This window comes from Cryptomeria japonica, chromosome 10 (assembly GCF_030272615.1).
Source record: "Cryptomeria japonica chromosome 10, Sugi_1.0, whole genome shotgun sequence".
Lineage (NCBI taxonomy): Eukaryota > Viridiplantae > Streptophyta > Pinopsida > Cupressales > Cupressaceae > Cryptomeria > Cryptomeria japonica.
In genome coordinates, this window is record NC_081414.1 from 91,151,629 (window position 1) to 91,158,980 (window position 7,352).

Sequence of the window (7,352 nt, forward strand, 5' to 3'; positions counted from 1 at the left end):
ACATTCTGTTACACGCATGGTTTGTTAAACACATCACCGAATAATAGAGTAACGCTTCTCTGATCATGTCCAGAAACAGAGCAACGTTGTTATTGGCCTCTTTCCCAAGATTTTTTGGTAATAGAATGCAATAAATATAGGGCAATACGCCGCTGTGGGCAATTGTCATGGAAACCAACAACTTACACAACTCTTTATCATTTTTATTAGCCAACTGGAGAACCTTGGCGGCGAGATACTCTGAAACGGAAGCCATATAGATAGAAGCCCCAATGCCTACATATTCTACATATTTCCCTATCTTGAGAAAGCAAGCAATTTGACCTACCTCTTCGTCAACCTCATGGTCTTGATGGCAGGTATACAACTACCACTGCCAATCGTAGAGAGAAACCCCCTTTTGTAATTGATAAGCATTCTGCCTAGAAGTGGGTGGTGGTGGAATTCGAACAACAGGTACAAAATTAACACCTTTCTGTTTGTGGGCAAAGAAACGTCAGTTATTATCAAACCACAGATTGTCCTCTAGTCTCACGATTACTTTCATAGCACTGGCATATAGTAATGCCTTCACAGAATCATTGCAAGCATAAACACAACCCACACTTGGATCTTTATCATTACTAACCTCTGTCATACTCACACCGTTATTCTTCTCCAAATAAACCATCTTAGATGGCGATCTTTCATTTAAATTCTTTGTTATAGTGTCCATTACCGTAGTCTTCATGTTATCTACGTTTTCCCAAGGCACCATTATGAAAGAATATTGGAACGCCCAGTTGAAAATTCCCATTCACTCTGCAAAGAAGTGGAATCAAGCATATTTACTGCGATTTCCTTCCTATAATGTCTAGGTTGACCTTTGTAAACAGCCCTAAAACTGCCTTTCTCGAGTGTCTGCACATCATCGAATGATTGGCTTGCGGCCTTGAGGTGGCGGTAAGTGAACTTCTGCAGATGAACCGAAGCTGCTTCTTTCTCCACCAGACTGGAATCTCGAGTCCGAATTCCCTTCACTCTCCTGAGAAGGAGCACCACATCTAGTTGTACCGCAAGTACACTCTCCTCAATAGCTTGTAATATTGTGATCAAATTATCTTCATCCTTACATGCCCTCACACGCTCCAGCTCTCCCTCAACCTTAGGGAAAGCCTCCCTTAAATACTGCTCATGTTCTTTTGTCACGATGCCCTTGGCGGTACTGAAAACCCCAAGTAGCTTATCGCCCAAAGAACTATGTAGATCAATGAGGGAATCAAAGTTGAGACTATCACTGGCAGGCCTGAAGAAGGCTCACACTGTTGATTTCAGCAAAGCTTGTGAAAGCATGGAAGAAGTAACCTCAAAAAGACGTGAGGTTGCCAAGTTGCCAAACCTAGAAATCTTGATACGCTCTATTCTTGTCGCATCAAACCAAGAATCCTCCTTGGCACTGAGCAATGAAGACTGGGTGAATTCACAAAGCTAGTTCCCACTTTTGCCAACGAAAGAATTTGGCGAAAGTGGGAATTTCGGATTTGACAATGTTCGCTCGGACTACCCCTGGGAGTCCGAGCGAACCAAACTATTCAGTTGGGTTCGATCGAACAGCGGACGGGTTTTGGGTTCGAGCGAACCCATTAAAATATCAATATTTAATGGGTTCACTCAAACCCCCCCATTCGCTCGAACCCTTTGCAGTTAGGGTTTTTTTAAAAAATTTATAAATATCGAAAATGACAGTTAAAAGGTCATTATTAAATTTGACTTTTTCTGTCTGGTGGGGGTTGGATCGAACCAGTCGTCAGCATCACATCATCGAGCCTTGTCTACAGCAGTTAGCATCTTTCCTATTTCAGTTTTCGACCTTTGTTATATCAGGTGCACAAAATAACCCTTTGTTTGGTTTAATAATGTCTTTTTTTATTAAATTTGTAAATAATTTATTTGTTAATTTAATTTTTTAATTAAATAATTATATATAGTTATTGGTTTTCAACATTTTAGAAAAATGTTTGATAATTTATTGTTTTTCATTATTTTAGAAAAATGTTTGATAATTTAATGTTTTGATTGAAATGTGTAAATTTGTTTTTAAAATTACATAATTGTATAGATGTATATTTTTTTCAACATTTTAAAAAATTGTTATGAAAAACATAGAAAACTACCCTGTAGTAAATCAGAACTTAGAAAAACATTAGCAAAAAAAGAAAAACGTAAAAAAAATTAATTTAAATAAACATTAGAAAATTTAGATACCAAATTTAAACAAATTAGACAAAATAAATTTCCCCTACAATGTGACCCATTTTCACATCCTATTACACGCACAACATGACCCCTTAAGACCACATATGACACTATACGTTCCCTTAGGAGGTCATAGAGGATCACATATAATATAATAGTGTACATGTATGACATTCCCTTTAGGATCACATCTAGTGTCCTAAGGGGTCATACGTAATTCTAAAGGGGTCACACGTGTTATAACACATGCGGGACCCCTTAGAATCGCATATGACCCCTTATAAAATTGTAGGGTGAATGACATACCCCTTAGTCCATCAAATAGTGTCTTAACACATGCGTGACCCATTAGAATCGCATATGACCCTTTATAAAATCAATCCTAGTGTGAACGACATATCCCAAAACCCATCACATAGCGTCTTAAGGGGTCGTATGTGGTCCTAAGGGGTCACACATGCATTAACACATGCGTGACCCCTTAGTAGGTCACATAGGACCCCTTATAACATCCTACTATACATATGACATTCCCCTTAGGATCACATAGTGTCATAAGGGGTCATATGTGGTTCTGAGGGGTCATGCATTTGTTATAACATATGCATGACCCCTTAGAACTGCATATGACCCCTTATAAAATCCTAGTGTGAACGACATACCCCTTAGTCCATTACATAGTGTCTTAAGGGGTCGTATGTTGTCCTAAGGGGTCACGCATGCATTAACACATGTGTGACCCCTTAGTAGGTCACATATGACACCTTATAACATCCTACTGTACATATGACATTCCCCTTAGGATCATATAGTGTCCTAAGGGGTCATATGTGGTTAGACCCACATATGACCCCTTATAAAATCCTATAACCACATATGACCCCTTATAAAATCCTAGTGTGAACGACATACCCTTTAGTTCATCACATAGCGTCTTAAGGGTCGTATGTGGTCCTAGGGGCCACGCATGCATTGACACATACGTGACCCCTTAGTAGGTCACATATGACCCCTAATAACATCCTACTGTACATATGACATTTCCTATGTGTCCTAAGGGGTTGAATATGTGGTCCTAAGGGCTTACGCATGCATTAACACATGCGTGACCCCTTATAGAATCCTAGTGTGAACGACATACCCCTTAGTCCATCACATACTATCTTAAGGGCTCGTATGTGGTCCTAAGGGGTCAACATGCATTAACACATGCGTGACCCCTTATAACATCCTATTGTACATATGACATTCCCCTTAGGATCATATAGTGTCCTAAGGGGTCATATGTGGTTAGACCCACATATGACCCCTTATAAAATCCTATAACCACATATGACCCCTTATAAAATCCTAGTGTGAACGACATACCCCTTAGTTCATCACATAGCGTCTTAAGGGGTCATATGTGGTCCTAAGGGGCCATGCATGCATTGACACATACGTGACCCCTTAGTAGGTCACATATGACCCCTAATAACATCCTACTGTACATATGAAATTTCCTATGTGCCCTAAGGGGTTGAATATGTGGTCCTAAGGGCTCACGCATGCATTAACACATGTGTGACCCCTTATAGAATCCTAGTGTGAACGACATACCCCTTAGTCCATCACATACTATCTTAAGGGGTCATATGTGGTCCTAAGGGGTCAACATGCACTAACACATGCGTGACCCCTTATAACATCCTACTGTACATATGACATTCCCCTTAGGATCATATAGTGTCCTAAGGGGTCATATGTGGTTAGACCCACATATGACCCCTTATAACATCCTACTATACATATGACATTCCCCTTAGGATCATATAGTGTCCTAAGGGGTCATATGTGGTTAGACCCACATATGACCCCTTATAACATCCTACTGTACATATGACATTCCCCGTAGGATAATATAGTGTCCTAACATACATATGACGTGTTAGATCTCTCTATTCTTGAATTTTTAATGTATGTCAAAGATTTAAATATGTACATGTACATTAGATCTCTCTATCTCTCTGAAATATATGTTATCTCTAGATCTGAAATATATGTTCTCTCTCTCTCTCACTGAAATATTTGAAATTTTTACATGTATTTTTTGAAAATGAAAATGACCTCTCTCTCTCTGTCATGAAGATTTATATGTATATAATCTCTCTCTCTCTCATGAAAATGATCTCTCTCTCTCTGCTTACGTATTTATTTTAACTTTATGACATGTACCTAGATAGATGGCGTCCCAGGATATACCTTCGCAGGCTCCTGATCAGGATCCACCTTTGTAGGCTCCTGATCAGGATCCACCTTCGCAGGCTCCTGATCAGGATCCACCTGCGCAGGCTCCACATCAGGAGCTACCACAGCAGGATCCTCCACAGCAGGATCCCCCCTTGCCCGACATTGCTACTATTTTTCATTACAGTGATCGAGAGTTGCATAGGTTGAGGGCCATACTAGATGACCCTCGTACTAATGGCGTATACAAGAGTACGTGCACATCCATTTTTGACAGTTTGTAGACATTGAGGGACCGCTTAGTATCTCATACCTCATTCTCACCTGAGGTTATAGAGGATATATATAGACAGTTGAGGAGTGAGGTGAGGGGTCCTCATTCTTTTGCTGATTTGGTGGGGGTGGTCTTGAAGGAGACCATCAAGGAGAGATGCTTCCCACAATATCAGGAGAAGAGTAAGGTGAGGGGATATCAGGTTACCAGATGTATCGACCCACAGGTTGCATCACTGATTTACCCACGATTCTTAGCAGCCCATGGTCGTTATCCTAATAACGACCAGATTCCATTATACTTTGCATAGTAGGTATTTGCTGAGGTTCATTGTCAGATGAAACCAAACTACCTTGATATTTCGGGATATTATGGACAGGGGAGGGGTAGGATTGCTGATAGAGATGCATATCGTAGGCGTGATAGAGCTCCGCCTAGACACAGGGACCTTGTTGGCCAGAGATTTCCTGCAGTAGTCCCAGCCATGGCACCCATAGCAGATCACGTTGTGATTGCTTCTCAGAGAGAAGCAATTGATAGGATTGGACATATTGCATCAGCAGCAGCCACCATATCTTCTGACAGGGTGGGCAGATATATGATGAGTCGACCACGTTCGCGATCATCCATAGATCATGCATCTTCTAGTCATGGGGGGGCTTCAGATTCAGATGATCAGTATATTTCTGCTGGCATCCCCTCCCCAGATGAGGTAGCAGCTATAGTCGGAGGTAGTAGACATGTACAGATGTCGCAGTATTTAGTCGAGGACCTACTACATGCTTATAGTTTTATTTCATCTCGACTTGGGATACCATTGGGTGATGTTGGAGAGGAGATTCTCAGAGATGTTCAGGCTACAGCGGCATCGACGCATACTCCGAGGCAGTCACAGCATTCTCATCACTCTATGCATGCTCCAGGCACTGACCCACCTACAGATCACTCTGTTGCTGCAGAGGAGGAGCTACGAGCTGATGAGCTCCATATCACAGATGAGGGCCAGTTGGATTCATGTGAGGAGATACGAGCTGATCAGGTACATATCACAGATGAGGGTTTGGACTCATTTGAGGATCAGCTGAGAGATTTGAGCGATACTGGATTTATGGACATGCTACTACAGTCAGACACTTCATCCACGATGCCCACTCATCTAGTTAGCCCCTTGCACTCCTCAGTGATACGTACAGCTAGAGAGAGATATGCTGGGACGAGTGATGGTGTTGATATGATCACGGGACAGGATCAGACTATACAGCCTACTCCAGGTGATACATGTAAGGAAGTTAAGTAGCGGAAACAACTTCCTACACTAACCTTGAGAGGAGGGTAATGCAAAACTTTTTCAGATAATTACAACAGTTACAGAAAATAGAAATAGATATAATAGCAATCATACCACAACACAATGATTTACGTGGGGAAAACCCTTTCAGGAGAAAAACCCCACCCTCCAAAAGCAGCTCAATATTTTATTCAGCAATCAAAAACAGATTACAAAATACTTGCAGAGCAAGCTCTTCGCAGGAGTAGCACTAATCAGAGATTCAGAGGCAACTCAATAGCCATAAGACTCTTACACACAACCTCTATCTCACACGCCTCATAAATAGGAGATACAATACAAGAAACCGTCAAACGGTATTACAAAACCATGGGCTAAAACCACCCAATAAGGTGTAGCCGACCTTATCTCCCTTCTATGACATGTTAAAGCACACATCAACACGTGTCGTTCCCTTTTACAGCTCATTTATGTATTCGATACAAATTATTTTTCCTATTTCAGGAGTACAAACTTCCGGAGGCCATAACTTGAGAACCGGGTGTCCGATTGACGAACCGTTTGAAGCGCCGGAAAGCTCGCGAAGTGCTCTATCACCTCGTAACCAGCTTCGCCAATTATGGCAACTTTTCAGGGCATTTCAGAACCACATATGACCCCTTATAAAATCCTAGTGTGAACGACATACCCCTTAGTTCATCACATAGCGTCTTAAGGGGTCATATGTGGTCCTAAGGGGCCATGCATGCATTGACACATACGTGACCCCTTAGTAGGTCACATATGACCCCTAATAACATCCTACTGTACATATGAAATTTCCTATGTGCCCTAAGGGGTTGAATATGTGGTCCTAAGGGCTCACGCATGCATTAACACATGTGTGACCCCTTATAGAATCCTAGTGTGAACGACATACCCCTTAGTCCATCACATACTATCTTAAGGGGTCATATGTGGTCCTAAGGGGTCAACATGCACTAACACATGCGTGACCCCTTATAACATCCTACTGTACATATGACATTCCCCTTAGGATCATATAGTGTCCTAAGGGGTCATATGTGGTTAGACCCACATATGACCCCTTATAACATCCTACTATACATATGACATTCCCCTTAGGATCATATAGTGTCCTAAGGGGTCATATGTGGTTAGACCCACATATGACCCCTTATAACATCCTACTGTACATATGACATTCCCCGTAGGATAATATAGTGTCCTAACATACATATGACGTGTTAGATCTCTCTATTCTTGAATTTTTAATGTATGTCAAAGATTTAAATATGTACATGTACATTAGATCTCTCTATCTCTCTG